This window comes from Vombatus ursinus, unplaced genomic scaffold, assembly GCF_900497805.2.
Source record: "Vombatus ursinus unplaced genomic scaffold, bare-nosed wombat genome assembly UNPS02014798.1, whole genome shotgun sequence".
NCBI lineage: Eukaryota > Metazoa > Chordata > Mammalia > Diprotodontia > Vombatidae > Vombatus > Vombatus ursinus.
In genome coordinates, this window is record NW_020954576.1 from 18964784 (window position 1) to 18986949 (window position 22166).

At 35.4% G+C, this 22166-nt stretch overlaps 1 protein-coding gene and 1 non-coding gene across 8 annotated transcripts in view; both read right to left on the minus strand.

The window, feature by feature from the left end:
• LOC114049922 (centrosomal protein of 170 kDa-like) overlaps positions 1-22166 on the minus strand; it is a 172249-nt gene that overhangs the window by 147348 nt on the left and 2735 nt on the right. Inside the window, exon 1 of one of the 7 annotated variants that reach the window (XM_027871384.1) lies at positions 1803-1821. The exons of the other annotated variants lie outside the window; for them this stretch is intronic. The gene's annotated coding sequence lies outside the window, so the exon portion shown is untranslated. Of the gene's footprint in view, positions 1-1802; positions 1822-22166 lie in introns of those variants that run through there. 7 annotated transcript variants of the gene reach the window in all.
• On the minus strand, positions 5304-5410 carry LOC114050276. Its single transcript, XR_003569978.1, has one exon. It is a non-coding gene; the product is annotated as a U6 spliceosomal RNA (small nuclear RNA).

The following is a 22166-nucleotide window of genomic DNA, read 5'->3' on the forward strand; positions in this document are numbered from 1 at the left end:
CACAACATGACTAAGAAATAAATTTTACATGACTGCATGGGTATAACCTATATAAAATTCCTTGCCTTCTCTATGAGGGGGGATAGGTGGGAGAAAAGGAAAGAATTTGCAACTCAAAATTAAAAAAAAATGTTAAAATTTTTACATGTAATCAGAAAAAGATAAAATACTTTTAAAAGAGTGGAGGATTTTTTAATATGTGAAAAGGAAGAAATAATAAACATATCCTTTTTAGACCATAATATAATAGTAGTAAGTCAGTCAACAAGCACATAGTAAATACCTACTGGGTGTGTTAAGAAGCACCGTTAAAGGAGCACAAACAAAAGACACAGACCAAAATGGAGACCTGACTTAAGGAAATACTAAATAATGAGTAGGACCAAAGAACAAACCCTAGAAACAATTAGTGTTATAGAAACAATAATTATGTGAAAGAAAATAATAATGACAGAACATATCAAAATTTCTGGGATGCAGCTAATATCCCCAGGGGAAAAATGCCTAAAAATATATATTAGCAAAAGAGAAAAGTAGAGGATAAACAAATTGAATGTGTATTTTTTAAAAATTAGAAAGCTACCAAACCCAAGATAATTATAAAGGAGGAAGTAATGAAAATTAAAGTAGGAAAAAAAATCTGTAAATCCAAGAATATGGAAGTGATAAAGAAAACTAAAAGTTGATTCTTAAAAAAAAAAACTGATATAACAAATTTGATCAACCTTTACTAAACCGGAAAAGCAAATCAACAGAAAATGAGCAAGATGAAATTACAATAAAACCAAAAGAAATATAAAAGAATTATCAGCCACTAATTTTTTTTAAAAAAGGAAATATAGATTGATTTACTTTGAATTCTATCATGCATTCAAAGAACAATTAATTTAATTTTACATAAATTGTTTGAAAGAATAGGGAAAGATACCACGCTACCAAACTACAAAACAAATAGAATCTTGGTACCTAAACCAAAGATAAAGAAGTCAGAAAAAGAAAACTATAGACCAATATTTCTAATGAATAGGGATGCAAAATATTAAATAAAATGTTAGTAAGAAGGTTACACAGCATATTAAAATCATCATATCATATCATGGTCTATAGACCATGTTGGATTTATACTAGGAATGCAGGGTTAGTTCAAAATTAAGAAGTTATTATTTGATATACTTCTAAAAGCATGTTAGTTATAGCAACAAGACATGAAAAAAATTAGGTTATAAGAATAGACAAAGAAAGAATAAATTATTTCTGCAGGTCTGTTGCTTTATTTAAAGAACCCTAGCAACTCAATAATAGAAATGATAACTTAAGTAAATTAGCAGGATATAAAATTAATCAACAAAAACCATCACCTATTCTGTACATTACCAAGAAAACTCAGAAGAAAGACAGGAAGAAAGATTCCATTTAAAATTACTACAGATTGTGGAAAATGCCTGGGAATTCATTTAGTTATTTATTTATTTATTTTTTAGGCAATTGGGGTTAAGTGACTTGCCCAGGGTCACACAGCTAGTAAGTGGCAAGTGTTTGGTCTGAGGCCGGAATTGAACTCAGGTCCTCTTGACTTCAGGGCTGATGCCACCTAGCTGCGCCCTGGGAATCCATTTATTAAGCCACATAGGAATTATATGAATAAATCCACAAAACATTCTTTTAAAAAATAAAGACAAACTCAATTAATTAGAGAAGAAATAAATGTGCAAGATTCTACCGTGCTACAATAATCAAAATGCTAATATTGTCTAAATTAATTTAGAAGTATAGTACAATAGACAAAGGGAGACATATATTACCTCTACCTATTAAAATGTGCACAGTTTATCCTCGTTCAGTCCTTTATGGTTGCTTGCTCATGTTTATGTTGTTTGGTTTATTTGTTTGTTTTTTTTTAATGTTTCCCTTGACTCCTGGGTATTTTTATTTCAAAGTCCCTATTTTAGCTCAGGTCTTTTTATCAGGAATGCTTGGAAGTTCTCTTTAAAGGCCCATTTTCCCTTGTTTAGGATAATACTCAGCTTACATGGGTAAGCCCATATTTTTTGCATTCTGGAATATATAGCATCCTTGTCTCTCCCCTCCTCTATAATGGTGGTTGTTAATAGTATCTAAATTCATTCTGTCTAGCAGCTTGTGGTACTTTTTCTTAGGCCAGAAAGCTCAGGATTTGAGGTATAAAGTGCCTGGGAGTTTTCATCTTGGGGTTTCTTTCAGGCAGTGCCTAATGGATTTTTACTAATTCTACTTTGCCCTATGATACTAAGAGATTTGGGAGGTTTTCTTTTATGAGTTTTTGAAATATGATATCCAAGCTTTTATTTTTTTTTTTCATTTTTCCTCTAGCTTTCAGGTAGTCCAATGATTTTTTAAATGATCTCTTCTTATTCTATTTTTTTCAGGTCAGTTGCTTTTAAAGGTATTAAAAACCTAACATTTTCTTTTGTCATTTCAGACTTTTCACTTTGATTTGATACTTCTTCATTGTATCTTGGCATTATTAACTTTGATCTGGTCCATTTTGATTTTCAAGGCATTTGTTCCTTGGACAAATTTTTGTAGGCTTGTGCCAAGCTGTTAATTTCTAATTCTTTCTTCCATAGCTCTCATTTCTTTCCCAATTTTTTTTCCTAGCGCTCTCATTTCATTAAAAAAGACAAAAAAATTAAAACAAATAAAAAAACCTCTTGCTTCATCTCTTCCAGGAATTCTAGTTAAACTTGTGCCATTTTGTTTTGGAGTAATTCTCTTCTAGATTTGTGTCTTAAATGTCTGTGTCAACATAATAGCTCATTATGGTGTGATTCTTTGTTCACTCATTCTTCCACAGCCTACTTCCTGACTTTAGTCTTCATGTCAGGGCTGGGGTCTTCACCCTTCTGAAGGGAATGTCTGGGCTGGTCAGCTCAAGCTAAGAACCTCCAGGTTTTCTGATCCAAGGCAAAGACTCACTGCTCTCCTTATCTGAGCTCTACAAGTTTTTCACACGTGTTTGAGTCTGATCAACAGGTCTGTGAAGTTGAACCAGTTGGAATTCTAGTAGACTGTCACTGGTCTCAGCCATCATCAGCAACCATAGGCTGCCCTTTGGTCTGGAACTCCTGCCCTGGTTAGTTCAGAGAAGACTGTAGACTGGGCTAGTAGCTCATTCCTTTTTTGAAGTCAGAGCCATACAGTTGCTTCATTTATCTGAACTTGCTCAGTACGCAGTACATAGAATCCCTTCTCACTCTAGAACACCATCCTTAGACACTGGTCCCCTCCATCTGTCTGGGACGTGAGACCTAGAACTGGATAGAAAATAAGGGAGCTACAAACTGGAACCCTTGGCAGGCTCCTCTGTGCTGCATTTGGAATGTATTATATTGCCCTGGTGCATAGTCCCTCTCTTACTGCTCTGGGCTGAAAAAAGGACTCACTATGATTTTTTATTAGATTTGTCCATCAGAACCTCTTCTGGAGCTTTTTCTAAAACTGTGTTAGAGCTGTTGACAGGAAGCTGGGCTACACTTTTCCTGCTACTCAGCTACCTTGGCTATATCTTGAAAGATAACACTAACTTGAAATCACTGAGAAATGGTTTTTCATAATATATGACATGTAGGAAAATATACAAAAAGAATGGAAATGTCCCAAATGAAATCCAAAAAGACAAGGCTGGGGTTGATGACAATAAACAGAAGGAAGTGCTGTAAAATTCTTATTTTGTTTCAATTTGATATGCATAGGAGAATAAATTGTAAACTGGAAAAGAGATAAGAAAAAAGACTAACAGGGAGATAAGCAGTTAACATAAGTAAGGCCTAGATAAATTACATCATCACATACCAAAAGAATTGGCAGATTGCTGAGCCACTGTCAGAGATATATGAATGATTATGGAGAATGAGAAAGGTATGAAATCAGAGAAATGAAAATGTCCTCATTTTCCAAAAAAAAAAAAGGAAGGGTAAGAGAACAGAATCTGAAAACCTAGGTCAGTGAGCTGGACTTCTATTCCTGAAAAAATATTCTACAAATGATTATTAAGGATATGGTTGGTAAACATCTAAAAAGGACAAAAAGGTGATAATAAGGGCCAACATGGCTTCATCAAGAACAGCTGATGCCAAACTAATTCCATTTCCTTTTTTGATAGGATTACCAAACTGGCAGCAGAAGAAAGGAAATATTGTATAGTTCAACAGATATCAGGAGATCTTTTGATAAAATATCTCATGCTATTCTTGTAGAGAAGATATGTATAACATGATAATATGATTACACGAATTCAGAACAGGCAGTATGGCTTCTCTGAATTGGGTCACATCACAGACAAATCCATCACCTCCAAGCCTATTCACAGCTTTTCAAGTTTGGTAGGACCTGCCAGAACTTGTACTTTACTAGACAAGCCTTTGAGAACCCAGAGTCACCTCAATGTCATATCAGAACACGGAATAGGATCTAAGTGGAGGATGTAACTTTAACATCACTTAAACAATATAGTTCTAGCCATCCAAGCAGCCATTTCTCTTCCTAGTGTTTATAAACATAGAGGGAATGATAGTTGTGGGAGGTAACAGAAAGATGATTTATGATACCTAGAGTAATAATGAAAATAACTTCCCTGAAGCTAGATTTTAAATTACAAGGCCCAGGCATATTCACTGAGCCACCGTAGGCAGCTGTCAGATGAGCTTATTTAATTTGCTCGTTATCTCTTCTCCCTACTGTAATCCTCACTCCCAACAAACATTTAAAAGAAAACATTCAAAATTAATGTAGCTGAGTTCCTCTTCCCTGATGACTAAATAATAAAGAGTCCATATCATATAAGTAGTTCAATATAATGTGATCTTGGAAGTTATATAGTGAAGTTGACTGTATGTTCCCTTGAGAAAAAAAAAAGGCACAATTAAGACTTACGCTTATGAAAGATTCAGTATCAGATAATATATATTGTTATCATTCCTATACCATAAAAGCTAAGCCTCAACTACCATAAACCTTTACAATAATACAAAATATCTATAAACTGTTACAAGTCTTACAAAATGGACATAAATGTTCCATATACATTGATTATACAAGAAACCTTCATGTACTATGAAATATACATATAAACACAACACACTGGAAACAGAACTATATAATAAGACATTAATTTGGTAGGTATAGAGTATTACATGTAAAAGTAACAAAAACTATGCTTTCTTTTCTTTCTTTGAATTTAGAAAGGGAGAAACACTATGTGCCTGAGTTTCTCAAACAAGCAAAAAAAGAGGTTCATTGAAGACTGAATGGCTCTCTCTTTTTTTTTTAATATGGAATGCTTCATGAATTTGTGAGTCATCCTTGTGCAGGGGCCACGCTAATCTTCTCTGTATCGTTCCAATTTTAGTTTATGTGCTGCCGAAGCAAGCATGGCTCTCTCCTTTTTGCTTGAGATAAATTTTCCTGTTGCAAACAGATGTGCCCAAATCATTCCTATAGTATACCAAATGTTGTATGTACAAATATGTTGAGTTTGGAATCCTTCAACTTTAATTAGAATATTAAAATTCACAAAGTGTACTCAAAGCCAACAGAGGTAAGATTATATAGTGCTTATTATTATAGATTTAGAGCAGGAAGATAGAAGCTTTCTAGTCCAACCTCCCCATTTCATAGAAAAGGAAACTAAGGCTAAGAGAGGTAAAGGAACCCTTTTGAGATCCACAGGCAGTGATCTCAAAATCACAGCACGAACTGAAACCCAGGGCCTCTGACTCCAAATTCAACACTTTTCCCATCCCTGGCTACTTCATGTTTTTGAGTCTTATTTTCATAACAGAACCATGAACTTCTTCCTTTTAAGCCCCAATGTACCTAAACCTGGTGTTGGGCTCAGATAAAGCATCATATAGAGTGGGAAGAATACTAGATTTAAGCATTTGGTTTGAATCCTGGCTCCTAAGCGCACCACTGGTGGGACTGTTGAGAAATCATATTGCTCCTCTGGGCTGCAGTTTCCTTCTCTATCTGCCAAAAGAGGGAAGAGTTTGACCACAAGATCTCTAAAATCCCCTTGACCTCTAAACATTCCAGGAATCACTCTTTAAAAAACGTAGTCTGCAGTTCAGTTCAAGATAACATGCATCAATAAAAATGCTCAGAGTGAGTTCAAATGGTCAAAAAGTGAAATATAGGATGACATTTAGCAACATGAAATGTATGGAAGGCTGAACTGAAAAGAAACTAGAAGTAGTGACTGCCTGTGTGTATCAAGCTTTTATTAAAAGTTTGAAACATCTTTCCCCTCATTTTTGAGAAATTAAATTTTACTTAAACATTTGACTGTAAAACTGCTGACAGGAAGAGACTCCCAATTTAGCAGGTTTCATCTGTACCTTTACAAACAGACACACCCAGGGATGAAAAAGAAAATTTCCCTATATTTATGGAAGGCTTATCTGGCCATTTAAAAACTAAAAATTTGTTTGTATAAAATCTCAGTATGTCTTTGATCCTCTCTCACTTCCATTTCTGTGACTTCTTATGTTTCCTTCTTCCTTTTCCTCTATGGAACCCAGTATCATCATGCCGTCTGATAGCTACTGAAAAGTTCCCCTACTATGTTCTAAAAACCTCTTCTATTCTCTTCTAGAACACCTGAGCCTCCAAGATTACCTCCAATTCCTCCTTTCTCAAATCCACCTTACCTGATAATTCTGTTAAGTTTTTAGACTAGCAAGCTGATTTTGGACTAAATCACACTGAAATGGGAATAGTTGGTAGACAGCTTCATTAGCTTTCTCAGTTTTGGGGCCCTGCTGGGAAATAATTTTGTACAAAGAAGCTCATCTTTCCTTAAAATTTTAGCATACATTTATTCTTCTACATATGGAAAAGCTTGAGTAGGGAAAGGAACTCATGTTATCCAGCCCAGTGGGAATAAGGAATATAAACTTTCCTTTTCCCTCTTCTTTTTCAGACTCTCTAACTTCCTACAGGAGAGTCAGTCCCTGGTCTTTCCTGCCTCTGTCACAGCTTCCAATCTGGACCCTAGATTTCCCTTCAATAACAATAAGCAACTCCTAACTCATTGTCCCATCATAAGCAAACATTATAAACGCAGGCAACCCAAAGAACAATAGAAAGATGTATAATGTTAAGTAGGATGAACACGTAGTATAAAGTCATACAAAAGATACAATCAAGGACATGCATGAATAGAAAAGAGGTGAGCTGGTCATGTAATAAGAATGAGAAGTCAGTCAGGAGATTAACAAGTATTTATCATGCACTTTGTATGTATGTGTCAGGCACTGTGCTGAGTGCTGGGAATACTAAGGAAGACACACATGGTACCTTTCTTCAAGGAGATCATATTCTAATGGGACAGACAATATGCAAATAACTAAGCAATATATATATATGTAAGATATACAGAGTAACTGGAGGGTAATCTTATAGGAGAAGGTAATATAAAAGAGATATGCCCAAAGCACCAAAACACTTGCTACTAACATATAATTCCTTACTTCATGTTTAAAAAGTCCACAAGATTCAAAGTATAACACTATTAAGTGTCAGTTTATCCAAAACTAAGAGGAAGAAATGTTATGCTTACCAAAAATAATAATTATTTTATTCCCACCCTCCATTATGGAAAGAACTGAAACTCCACATAGTCAATAAATAAATAAATAAAGCCAAGTTCGCAGCTGTGCTTTGTTTGGATACATACCAAGATACTTGTTCCAAACTTATACGAGTTGTCTCTATACTAGAAAAAAACTCTGGCTGTTTATATTCATGTTTATTTTGAAATTAGTTTTCTAAAGCTGACTATATTATTTTTTGCAATTTTCTTTTTATTATGAACTTGACAAATTTCAATAAACATGAACTTTTCCATTTACCAAGAACAGAAAAAGAGAATTTTATATGGAACAGGAATCTCTGTTACGTACAGTTTGTTTTTGAAGTATATACTAAGTTGTTAGAAGAATTGATCAGATCTATCTACACTGAATTAAGCTGTGTGGAAATAATCACTTTCTCTACCCACACTCAACCAGCAATGTGGCCACATAAAAGTCCATCTCTGCAGCTAGCCCACCTGCAAATATCTCCTTTGACAAGGGACAGTCCACATAGGCTTTGTAGCTGCAGTGAATTTAGTTTATTCCCCCTCTCTTGTAGACTCAAGCACAAAAAACAAAACCATACACAGATTAGACAGCACAGTGCACAGGCAAAGAGGTCTTAAAAGATTCTTACGTATTAGTTTTCATTCCAACTGAAAACTAACTACAGTAATGCTTTCTCAGAAGTACAAGAGATCTTAACCTAAGAGCTTGACCTTTTCAATCAATGAGTGCTATTGAGTTCAATTTCACGGTTCTGGTGCGTTTTGGAGTTTTAGTGGTTTTGAAACTTTTTTTTTATGGACTCTGTCCTCACTCATCAAGAACAAGTGTCTCCCCAGTACTCTTCAAGATTATTGACAATTTCATACCTCAGAGAGATCACTTTGGGAGGAAGGGAGGGAGGAGAAAGGGAGAGAGAGAGAGAGAGCAAGACCTCGCCAGAATTAACAAGCACATTGATGGTGCTTTTGGTGGGATGTCACTAAGCTATATTTGTCTTTTATTAAAGCATAAGTATTTATTCAGATCATAAATCGACATAAATAATTTCATGGGATTTTTATACCTACGTCTTATTTGTTTCTAGACTATTCCTTAAGAACCACAGGTCTAGATTATATGTTTTCATTGATTGAGTAAATAAGCATCTAGTAACCACAGGATACACAGCAGGTCTTTTGACTCCAAGTATGATGGACTTTGTATTACACAATAATCTAGGTTTAAATGCTGGACCCATGTCTCTAAACACGTTTCCTCATCTGAAATACTCAGATAATAATAATTACAACTATATAACTTGTGATCATTACGAGGACCAACCGGATAATACATATATGAAAGCCCTTTAAAACTAAACTATTTGGATTCCCAAAACCTAGTAGCACCGTGGCACAAAGTAGATGCTTAATAAAAACATGTTGCTTAGGAATGACAAAATTCTTTCCATGATTCCGTATGGCTTTGTCATTGAATACTATAGACTCTAGAGAAATAGGCTGTAGCTCCCCCAGAATATGCATGCATTTATGTGGTATTTTAAGCTTTACCAAATGCTTTACATAGATCATCTCATTTGAATTTCACAACAACTCTGTAAGGCAGGTGTTATTATTTTTGCCATTTTACAGATGAGGAAACTGAAGCACATAGCAGTTAAGGGCTTTGTCCAGGGTCACACAGCTATTACGTGTCTTGAGGAAGAATTCTTTCTAATGCTAAATTCAATGCTCTATCTACTACCACATGCTAAATTGCATAGGAGAACAATATGATGAGAGATATATTGCCAGAAAAGAAAGTACACTAGTCATGTGGCAAAAATACCACAGAGCCTGTGAATAGCCTATTTACTACAGTTTTTTTTTCTTTTCCATGCAAAGTCAAGACATCTGAAAGGAAGGATCCAAGTATGGGGGATGGATCCCTTGTAGAGATTTACATGAGTACACAGATTAAAAAGCCACATTCACAGAATGAGTGTCTGGGCTTAAACTGCTGGAAGAAGTAGCCAGGTTGAGGACATCACAGATCTATACCAATGCATGCTATCAGCATCTTGGTAAAATATAGTCCCTGATGGAAGGACCTGAGCAAGGACTGTCTCACTTTTTATATCTCTACTCCTTAGCACAATGCCTGGCATATACTAGGTGCTTAATAGTCTTGTTATTGATAAAATCTAATACCTTCACTTTTTTATTTTTACAGATGATGTCACTGGCTATTATAGAAGTTCAGTGATTTGCCAAAGTCCACAGGAAAAGTTACAATAATTTACAATTTCCATTGATAACAGCTAGGTCCTGATTAGCACAAATAATTCCGTGAAGTGATAGTACTCAAACTCATACTATTTGAAGCCATAAAATTGTCTTAAATAAGTTTTTAAAACCCGTTTATTAATATAACAGCAAGGGATAAGGAAACTGTATTCCACTTTGCTTTGGAAGCACATATATTAAGAAAAATATCCAATTCAAGTTTATTATAAACAAACTAATAGAGTACTTACAGAAAGCAAATTAAAATATTACAAAATTTTTAAAACTAATGAATGTCATACCTAAAGATAAGCCTACAGTGATTATATGATGAAAACATTATTATTGTTGTTTAAAATATTTTAGCAGCATTGACTGAACTGTCCTTTCTTCAAATGTTCATACATACTCTGGCAGGTGTAGAAAGCTTTATCCTCATCTTGATGAATTTGCATGCTCCCATTCTCACAAAATGAATCAAGTGTAGTTCAATGAAGAGGGGCATTATCTAATATCAGTAAAGTTTTAAAACACGATATTGTTGTCCTTACAATATTTTTTAACTCCTGAGTTAAAAAAAAAAACCTAAAACAAGTTTTCCAAAGCAGGTTTAGTCACCCATTATCTGACTATCAAAGAACTGGAAGGAATTGATAATTGTAGTCTCTCCAAGGGCTATAACTTAAGAGACTGATAAGTTTGCACTAATCTCAATTTAAAATTCCCTTCTGCATTACCTTCCAAATAAATTGTCAGGCAAACCTTACTTTAAATCTAGGTGGAGTTTTTTCTTTCTTAGTATTGTAAATTCTCGAAGGCATCCTTTTCCAGATTAAGCTGTTTCATTCACATTACAAATCTGATGATCTATACATCTACTTTCTTTGATTACTTTCTTCCAAACATCAGGATAGTTAGCTTCCACATCCTTCTAATCTGCATTGACCTCTTCTCCATAATTGTAACATTATGCAAATGAACTCAATTTTTAAAGTGATCAAATCAACCAAAATCTGCAGTAAATTATTTTACTATCCACTTCATTTCCAGGTTGCTTTTTTTTTAAACTGCCTTAAACATGAGGCTTTTGTCTGAATGGCTACTCTGTTAAGAATACATTTTTATTACAATTTTTTCAATGCACATGACTAAAAGACTCTCCTTACTCTCCTTTTCCATCATTGTAACATTTTTATTCATTTGCAAACCACACAAAACTGATGCAACTATGCTTTCTTCCTTTATTTCACCTGAATGTTGACAATATTCTGTACCATAGATTCAGGCCTTTCATAATCTCGTCTTATTTTCAGAGTTACTATGACCACATCCATGTCATTTGACTACATCAAAATTTTGGTCTAATGTAATAACAAGCCTCTTCTTTTTGGCATGGTCAGTGGTTCTATCTGAAATATTCTTCCTTTTTTTCTATTTTATTAAGGAATTTAAAAAACTACATGTGCTGTTTAATATAGTATGCAGCTTTACATCATATCAATACAACAATAGGCAAGTGCAGACTGATGACATAGAGGAAGGCTAAAATATTTGACTAGCTTGCATGCTGTCACATTAATGGAATTGTGGCTTGTATTAACCCAACTTGGTATCACTTAAAATTTAAACAATCAAGTTTCCTATTATTCAAACTAATATTAATTGTGATGTAGCTGTAATAGCATACTAAGACTAGAAATCAAATCATCTAACTCCAAATACAGTATTCTTTCTAAAATATGATAATTATTCAGGATCTTGAAGTGTTTGGGATTTGAAGATGCCTGATGTTAATCTTAGTTCTATCATTTATATTGTGTGTCACTTTGGGCAAGTCACTTCCCCTCTTCTTTGGCTATGTCTTCATCAGTAAAATTAGGGGATTGAATTAAACGATTAATAAGGTCACTTCCAGCTCCAACTCTGTGATCCCATTATCACTCTGAAAGGCAATTATGTTTGTATAGCATAGCATATATGCAAGGTATAAAATAATGCACTGAACCTGTCCTGAATACAGAAAATTATCTTGTGAAGTTTCCCTATTGATTAGATCCCCAATGATAAGTTGGTTTATCATCTGCTTCTTTCTCCTAGAGAAAGCTCCAGTTATAGGGCAGCTAGGTGGCACACTGGATAGGGTTCTGGGCCTGAAGTCAGAAAGAATCATCCTCCTGAGTTAAAACCTGGCCTCAGACCCTCACTAGCTATGTAACCCTGGGCAAGTTACTTATCCCTGTTTGCTTTAGTTTCCTCATCTATAAAATGAGCTGGAGAAGGAAATGGAGAACCACTGCACTATCTTTGCCAAGAAATCACAAAGAGTCAGACAACAAAATAACAAAAAAGTTATGGTTGGGTTCCATTTAGTTGAGATATTAATATATTAGGAACCTTCTGATCAGAAAAACCCACATTTGAAAACAGATACAAAAACATACAAAAACATATTCCAAAAGGAAATAAAAGAGATTTTTCGATTATCTACTATTTGAAGTGAATCTTTTTTTTTTTTTTGCTTTTTAGTGAGGCAATCAGAGTTAAGTGACTCGCCCAGGGTCACACAGCTAGTAAGTGTCAAGTGTCTGAGGCCACATTTGAACTCAGGTCCTCCTGACTCCAAGGCTGGAGCTCTATCCACTGTGCCACCTAGCTGCCCCTGAAGTTAATCTTAATACTAGACTTGACTTATTTACTGATAAACACATGAACAGAGAGCAGCATCTATAATAAACATAGATAATATTCACCAACTTCCCCTCAATCTTTAAAATCTTACTCTTTATGTCATACTGGTTATCATGAATTTGTTGTATTTCAAACTGATTTCATAATAATTTCTGTAAGATTTTCCATGGTATAGTCAGCAGGTCAACAAGCATCCATTAAGCACCTACAATGTGCCAAGCACTCTGTCAAACACTGAAAATACAAAGGCAAAAATCCAGCTCTGTTTTAAAGGAGCTCACAGTCTAATGAGGGAGATAACATGTAACAAGTATATGCAGACATGATATATACAGGATAGATTGGAAATAATCTCAGATGGAAGGCACTAACATTTAGGACAACCAAGAAATGCTTCTTACAAGAAGTACAGGAAGGGTCCTGAACTTCAGAAACTGCCTAGTTCAACCCACACCCAAAAGGAAATTCCTATAACATATCCTATATATGGTCATTCAAACTCTACTTGAAGCCCTCAATTAAGGACAAATTATCACCTCCTGAAATAGTCCATTCCACTTTTGGAAAGTTCAACTGTGAAAAAGTTTTCCCTGACATGTCTAAATTTAAATTGTTACAATTTATATGCATGCATCCCTCTGGGATGAAACAGAACATGTTTATTTCCTCTTCTATAAAACATCTCTTCAAATACTTGAAGACGGTTATTCATGTTGCCTCCGAGTCTTCTCCTTCCTGAGCTCAATGTCTCCATTTTTTTCAATCTATCCTTAAGTACTATGTACTCAAGGCCTGGATGCCATCTCCTTGGTACCGTACTCTTCAGTTTATCAAAGTCCTTAAAGTGTGCCACCCAGAACTGAACATAATCCTTCAAATGTGTCCTCAATAGGCCACAGTGTAGACTCTAGATGGACTATCACCTCCATTTTCTTGGAAGCAAAAATCTCTCTTCATGAAGCCAAAGATCTCAAGAGGTTTCTGGCTGTCACACCACAGTGGTGATTCATGTTGAGTTTGCAATTCTTCAAAACCTCCAGATCTTTTTCAAAATGCCATCTGACCATATCTTCTCCTCTGCATTTAGGAAATTGATTTTTATACCCATGTAAGACTTTACATTTACAAAAGACTTATATTTCCTTTTATTAGCTTCAGTCCAGTACTTTAACCTATTAAGATCTTTTTAAGATGCTTTTTAAGATGCATTTTAAGTTTGTCATCGTGTTAACTATCTATCCTCAGTTTGTGTTATCCTCTAATCTGATAAGCATGTCATCATCTATGGCTTTATTGCTACTAAAAAGAAAAAAAGCTAAACAGCACAAGAGCAAGTATAGATCCCTAGGACACTCTACTGGAGACATTCTGTCAAGCTGACACTGGATCACTAGTAACTACTTTGAGTCCAGCCATTCAACCAATGCTGAATTTATCTAATTTTATTATAATCTAGTCCACATCTCTCCATCTTTTCCACAAGAATTGTATGAAATGCTTTGTGAAAAACTTTGATAAAATCTAGACAAACTAGATCTTCTGACATACCAATTTAATAGTTTTGTTTAAAAAAAAAAAGAAATAAATTTAGTCTGGGATGACTTATCCTTTATGTAATCATCTCTTTATAATCATCTTTTTGTTGACCTATTTTATAATTTTCCCAGGAATCAATGTCAAGCTCACAGGCCTATAAGTTGAAGACTATATTTTTCACTTTTTCTGAAAATTAGAACAAACGCCCCTCTTCAGTCTTGTAGCACCTTCGTGGTTTTCCATGGTTTTTCAAATTTGTAGTGTGGTACTGCAAACAGTGGCTTAGCAATCACACATGCCAATTCTTTCAGTATGGAAGGATGTATGTATACTTCATCATATCAAGTGACTTGAATTCATCAAAGGTGTCAAGGTACTGCCTCAATATTCCCTTACTTATTTTGGCTGTCCACTCCCTATAAGCCATTTTTTATTCTTTAATTTCCAGTGCAAAAGCTAATCTCCTTTGCAGGGGGAAAAAAAGATGGAAAAGGAAGTATTTATCTGTCCCTTTTGAGGCATTTCAAATTAACAGAAATTCTCAAAAATTAACTATCCTTTAAAGGCCTCATTTCTAAAACATATAGAAAACTAAGTCAAATTTACAAGAATATAAGTCATTTCTCAATTGATAAATGGTTAAAGGATATGAACAGGCAGTTTTCAAATGAAGAAATTAAAACTATCTAGAATCATATAAAAATGCTCTAAATCACTACTGATTAGAGGATTGCAAATTAAAACAACTCTGAGGCGGCATATCACACCTATCAGATTGGTTAATATGACAAAAAAAGGAAAATTATAAATGTTGGAAAAGATGTGGGTAAATTGGAACACTAATGCATTGTTGGTGGAATTGTGAACTGATAACAACCGTTCTGGAGAACAATTCGGAACTATGCCCAAAGGGCTATAAAACTGTGCATACCCTTTCATCCAGCAATACTACTAGATCTGTATACCAAAGAGATCATAAAAAAGGGGAAAGGACTTACATGCACAAAAATATTTATAGCAGCAAAGAACTGGAAATTGAGAGGAGGCCCATCAATTGGGGAATGACTGAACAAGTTGTGGTATATGAATGTAATGGAATACTACTGTTCTGTAAGAAATGATGAGCAGGCGATTTCAGAAAAACCTTGAAAAACTTACATGAACTGATGCTGAGTGAAGTGAGCACATTGTACACAGTAATAGCAACGTTATGCAAGGATAAACTTCGATAGACTTAGCTCTTATCAGCAATACAATAATCTAAGACAACTCCAAAAGACTCATGATGGAAAATGCTATCTGCAGCTAGAGAAAGAGCTACAGAGTCTCAATGTAGATTGAAGCATACTATTTTCTCTCTCTCTTTTTTTTCTCTTTCTCGCGGTTTTTCCCTTTTGTTCTGATCCTTCTTTCACAACATGACTAATGTGGAAATATGTTCAATATGACTGTACACATATAGCCTATCTCAGATTGTATGCTGTCTTGGGGAAGGGGGAGGAAAGGAAGAGGGGAAAAAATTTGGAGGAAACTGAGGCATAGAGAGGTTAAAGGACTTACCTAGCTCTGCATAACTGATAAGTGTTTGAGGTTGAACATGAATTCAGATCTTCTTGACTCCAGGCCCAGTGGTCTATCCACTGCATCAGCTGCCAGAGACCCCAAGCCACCACAACTTTACTGCAATCATGATCTTTCCAGACTCTCTCTCTCTGTTCAAATTTTCTTGTTCCTCAACAGCAACTTGGTGAAATCCAAGTTTGAACACACCAATAAGGGAATTTCTTCTCCCTGCCAAAGCTCCAGCATGGGTGGGAACACAGCTGTACTCCCTATATGCAAAATTTTATCTGTCCTCTTCCTGCAGTTGTAGTTGTGCTGAGCTGCCCTTCTCAGTGTGCTAACAATATGGATGACAGGATGAAAAAAAATGACAATTTTAAAAGATTTCAAGAAGCTCATAGGATGTGTACAAACTACCAAGGTGAAATTTTATAGAGATGTATAGATTCCTGAGCTTACATTCAAAAGGGATGATGAAATGAACTAAATGCCCTTTTAAAGGTCCTGTTCATATTGTAGCCCTGAATGGGTACAGGATAGGGGAGAACTGGAAGGAAGGGGAAAGGAACATATCATCGACAATGTGCTAGGCACTGTGCTAAGGGCTTTACAAATAGCATTTCATTTCATCCTTACAATCCCCTGGAGAGACAAGAGCTGTTATGTCTATTTTAGAGAGACTGAGTGACTTGTCCACAGCTAGAGTCTAAGGCTGAAATTGAACTCCAATGTTTTTGATTCTAGACCCAACCAGACCCACTGTGCCACCATCTTCTTTGTTAGAATCACAGAATACTCAAGCAGAAAGAGGCCCTAGAGACCATTCAGTCTAATCCCTCAACTTTAGAGATGAGCCGACTGAGACCAGAAATGTTAAATGACTGGCCTAAGATCACATAAGGAGGTAGTCAACTAGCAGAGCTGAGATTCCAACCCGGGTCTGATCCCACACTCAATGATGCTTCCCCTACAAGTCCAACCACTTCATTTTACAGATAAGGAAAGTGCAGAAAAGTTAAATAAACCATCTAAAACCAATTTCTTAAGTTTTGAAATGATGAGTTTAAACTTCTGAAGTCCCTTTTCAGCTATAAATCTAAGATCTTATGAAATGCTCTTATACCACATTGTCTTTCTAGTGAAATCACCATCTGCGGAAGTATTCAAGTAGAAGTTGATGATGGATCACCTCTTGGACTACAAGAGATTCTTGCAGTGAATGAAAGGTTACACTAGATGAGACACACTACTAAGGTCTCAAATCTAACATTCTATAACTATAAAGATAAAGTTTAAGTTACTAATTTAGCTTTATACTTTTATGCAGCTCTATGACATGGGGGAACATTTCCTTTTACATAATTACTTCACTAAAGCAATTGAAGCAGCAAGGAAGAATGAGATGTCTGAAGTTCTTAGAATTGTACCAAACTACGCTACCACTGTATAGTTGACTTCAGACGCAACACAAAAACTTAAGAGAAGCAAAACTTTTGAGTTGGTATCAGTAAAGCTAGCTAATTCTACTCTTGTTGCAGAATTGATTCTCTTAGAAAAAAAAAAAGAAGAAATAATGAGTTCAGTGAGACCTCTGGGACAAAGCTGCTTGAGTTCTAGTGTCTGTGTTCTTAGGCGTCTTTTCTAGCATATCTGGCCCTGATACAGTCCTGTGACTTCATATGCTGCTAGTTTCCTGAGATCCTGGGCATAGGAAATAAATGAAGAGTAGTAGTAATGAATCTGTCATGACAACATTGATAGCTGTGTCACTGACTTGTCCTTCAGTCTCGAAGAGGACAATGACATCAGGAAGGTGATGTTCTGACTTGCAAGTGAATTGGATTTAAGTGAGGCAGGACTGTTCAAAGTCACCAGCCTCATCCTCTCCTCCAGAGTCATTGGAGTCTAGTAGCAAGATATAGATAAGGATGACTAGAGATGGCCCTGGATGCAGTGGGCCTTTTTAAGCTAAGGCCTTTTCCAGGTCTCAGTTGGTCTAAGGCAACACCCATTCAGTGATTAAGGCTAGGTAAGAAATGAGGCAAAAAATGGACTCTTTTACCTAGTCAAAAAAAAAAATCAATCTAAGAGAGGAAGACCCTCAGGGTTTCTGGCCAGAACAGAAAAAAATTTCTATTTACACTCACTCTGAGCCATCAAAACCTAAACAATGACCAAGTGAGGCTTGCGCTGGCACCTACTGTTGGCCAATCAGTGACAGAGTGCTTTGGGTTTAAGGCACGGTCAGGTAGTTCCAACTGAATCTTAATGGACTTTATTAAAGCCTTGTTTCCCAGTGCTATATTTCAAGAAATCACAAATGAAACTACATGGGGCAGAAGAGTTACATGTCCTAGTTGTTTTTTTTTTTTAAATGATAGAATAAATAAGAAGGTAAGAAAAAAAAATCTAGCCTGTAAACCCCAAGATATCTTGTGAGGTTTCAGCCATCAAAATTTACATTCTTTTGGGCAGAGAGCCCACAGGTAAGGGTATAATTCCCTATGTGGACAGAGAGAGAAGAGGGAGGGAGAAAGGAAGGAACAGCATTGCCCAACTGGAACCGTTCAGTTCAGTACCCAGTGGGGCAGCTACTACTATTACTCACAGTAGTCCTTCATTCTGTGCAAAATCACCAGCTTCATTCTCTCCTCCAGAGTCATGTGGTTCCAATGGCAAAATATAGATCAGGATGACTAGAGATGGCCCTGGATGCAGTGGGCCTTTTTAAGTTAAGGCCTTTCCCAGGTCTCCTTTTGTCTGAGGCAACCCCCATTCAGTGATTAAAGGCTAGGTAAGAACTGAGGCAAAAGACGGCCTAGTTTAACTTTCAAAAAGCATCAGTCTGGGAGGGGAAGACCCTTAGAGTTTCTGGCCAGAACAGAAACAACTGCTATTTACTCTTTCTGTTCTCTGGGGCCAAACAAAACAAAAGTCCAGTCCTTATTGGACATGATGGCATTTTAATACCTGAATACAAACAGAAAGCTGAAATAATTCTCTTCTCCAGGCTAAGTGGTTCCAGCTCTTTCAATCAATCTTTTAAAGCCAATTCTCCAGTTCTCTCACCATCCGTGTCACTCTCTCAGGGATGACATTTAACTTGTCTCCACCTTTCCTAAAATTTAGTCTGATGTGGTTGATCCCAGAAGAATAGAACAAGGTCTGCTTTCCCCACTATTTTCCAAACATCACTTCTCTCAATTCAGCCTACAATAACATTTCCTATTAAAATGAACAAGCTGGTCCAAATATAGGCAATGCTTTTCCCCTTTAGACTGCCTCATATAAAACTAAAGTAGACTCTATAATTATGTTTTTAATACCATACCTAGAAAAGTCATGATTTAAGGTGAAAGTTCAATAACCATGTAGAATCTCAATATACTTTGTTAGTTTTCATAACTGCAAGGGCAAGAACATTTCTTGAACCATCTATAGCTTTAAAAAAATGCTATCTTCGACTTAGCTCTTCTCAGCATACAATAATCTAAGACAGTTCCCAAAGACTCATGATGGAAAATGCTAACCATATCCAGAGAAAGAACTATGGAATCTGAATACAAATCAAAGCATACTATTTTCTCTCTTTTTTTCCCCTTTATCATGGTTTTTCCCTTTTGTTCTGATTCTTCTTTCATAACATGGCTAACATAGAAATGTTTAATACAATTGTATATGCACAGCTTATATCATATAGCTTGCCATCTTTGGAAGGAGGAAGGAAAGTGAGAAAAAATGTGAAACTCAAAATCTTATAAAAGTCAATGTTGAAAACTATCTTTACATGTAATTGAAAAAAATACTATTAAAAGTAAAAAAAAAAAAACAGCTATCTTCCAAATGTCATATATAGTACTGAAAATGGCCTATTATAGAAAAGTACAAGTGACAGATAAAGAGCAACTAAGGTAAAACAAGAATAAAGTATATTTATTTGAATTAAAGCAAATGTAACACTTTATAACAAATATATTTGTATGGCAATTTTATATAATTATTTTTCAGTGATTCTTACTATTTATGATGTCAAAATTACACATGATATAAGAGGATTAACTTTGCTTAACAACCCTCTGATTACTAACATCAATCAAGGTGTAAGAGAGAGTGATATGCTACCCAAGTGTTGCTAGAGTCATGGATGACATTCTACAAAGTCCAAAATGGAAGACAGAATTCCCATAGAAGGCAAATTCCTCTATATACTATACACTTATGTTTACAGATGACATTACACTGACTGTAACATAAAACGCTGCAGTCTCCTAAATGAAATCTATAATTACTCAAAAGTGTTCGGTCTAACTATCCACTCAGGAAAAAATCAAGTAAATTTAGAATGCCTATTTTCATCCTGAGATTGAAAACTCAAAGATCTTGTTCCATCAGGGTAGACAGCTTTCAGAGAACAGCAGATAGACAATGAACTGGTCACAGAATCATTCACAACCTGACTCTTTTCTGACTTTCCAGTCTTCTTATACATCACTCCTCTTTTGCATCCACTACTGGCCAAGCATACTGCCTTTTTGTCATTTGTCACATATGACATTCCATCTACTGTCTCCAGGCCTTTTCACTGGCTGTTTCCCTTGCCTAGAATGTTCTCCCTCCTCATCCTTTCCTCTTAGAATTGTGGCTTCCTTCAAAACTCAACAAATACTGCCTTCTACAGAAAGGCCTTTCCAGTCTCCTGATAAGGCTATCTGCCTTCTCTTTTGAGGTTATCTTCTACCTATTCTGTAAGTATATTTATATACATATCTCTTCCCCATTAGAATGTAAGCTCCTAGGAGGCAGGAAACATTTTTGCTTTTTCTTTGAACATCCAGGGCTTAGGATATGCTCAATAAAATGCTTGTTGATGGGCTAGAGATTATCTTTTGCACAGTTCTCTTAGTAACCCAAATTTCTCTCTGAAACAAAGGTCCATTTTCTAGCATCCATATTCTTCAGGTGATGTTGATGTGTTGAGAGTCTTCAAAGACCACCATTTCCCAAGAACAATGGTTTGGGGTTACTTAGGAGAGTAATGGAGCTGCACAAGATGGGCCCAAGTAGGCTTCAGCATATTACCAACAAAGAATTTTACAAGAGAAGTGGATCAAAGAAAATGGTCAAAGAAATGTGGAAGAGAGGATGAGCACATGGACAGCCTGTAGGCCCACAAAGTCTCAAACAAAAGCTTCATAGTATGAGAAAGCCTGGATACATTGCAATCTGTGCTGTTGGAGGGTACACTCATATCGGAGATCACAGTTCCATCCAAAGATATATCTTTTCTTTTTAACCTCTAAAGAGCTCTCATTTTAGGGGTGGTGGTAATATCTCTAGTACTGTACTACTTAACCTATTTATCTACTCACCAAGCAGTAGCCATGTACTGTTTTAGTCCTGTGTCAATTTTTTTTTTTTTTGCAAACTGTGAAATACAACTTACCAGATAAACAGTAAAATTCAGAAATTAAATATTATGTTCTTTGTGTTAACCAGAAAGCTTACAAATGGTAAATTATGAACAGTTACTAAACCTAAAAACTAAAAAAAAAAAGAAAATTTGAGTGATTTCATAATTTCAATAAACATTTTTTGTTACAAAGCTAATTCTACTAAAAAGAACCTAAGTATCAGCTTTAAATTCCCAATATATAATATGATTAAAGTGACAATAGCTTGTTGCTATGTGATATCTCAATTATATCCATTCTAATTCTAAAAGATAAAAAGAAAAAGAATATTAATAACTCATATAATGCTTTGAGGACTAACAGTTTCTTTACAACCACCCTGTTAAGTCGGTAGTTCAAGTACTATTATCCTCAATTTCCTTGCTCAAGATTACACTGCTAGTAAAGTCCCAGTCAGTAATCAAAACCAAGTTTCTTGACTCAGTCCATTCCTCTTAGGCACCTCTCCAAATCAGGAGTAATCACACAAAATAAATCAAAGCAATACGCATGATATTGTTTTTAAAAATTCTAAAAGATAACATTTACATTTAATACACATGTTGAATCCTGCTAAGAAGTTGTACCTTTTATCAGGATAAAACTAAATAATTACTGAATTCCAAGGAAATAAAACATAAAATTCCCAAGTGATAAAACTGTGAATATAGAATTACACAGAAATTTTTTACACTGAAATCTTAGGCAATTTACTCAGGAAAAATCATAAGCTACTAAAGTGTACACATTCAGAAATAGGGAAATCCCAAAACAATATAACATATAAAAAACAAAATCAGTAAAATGCATACAGTTTACAGACTGAAATGCCCTACTATGCTTTAGTATTTATTTTTCAACAAATTACTAAATACAAATCTTGAATGATTCATCATCCCTCTCTTCTGATTGGTGAGTACCTGGCTCAGATGTTCATAAAGAACTCCTGCTATGCTCATTCCATTCCCCAATCTACTTCTCACTCTCTGGACTTTTCTTTCTCCTCCCTACCTTAGAAGCTTATTACCTGTCAGTCACTGAAACTT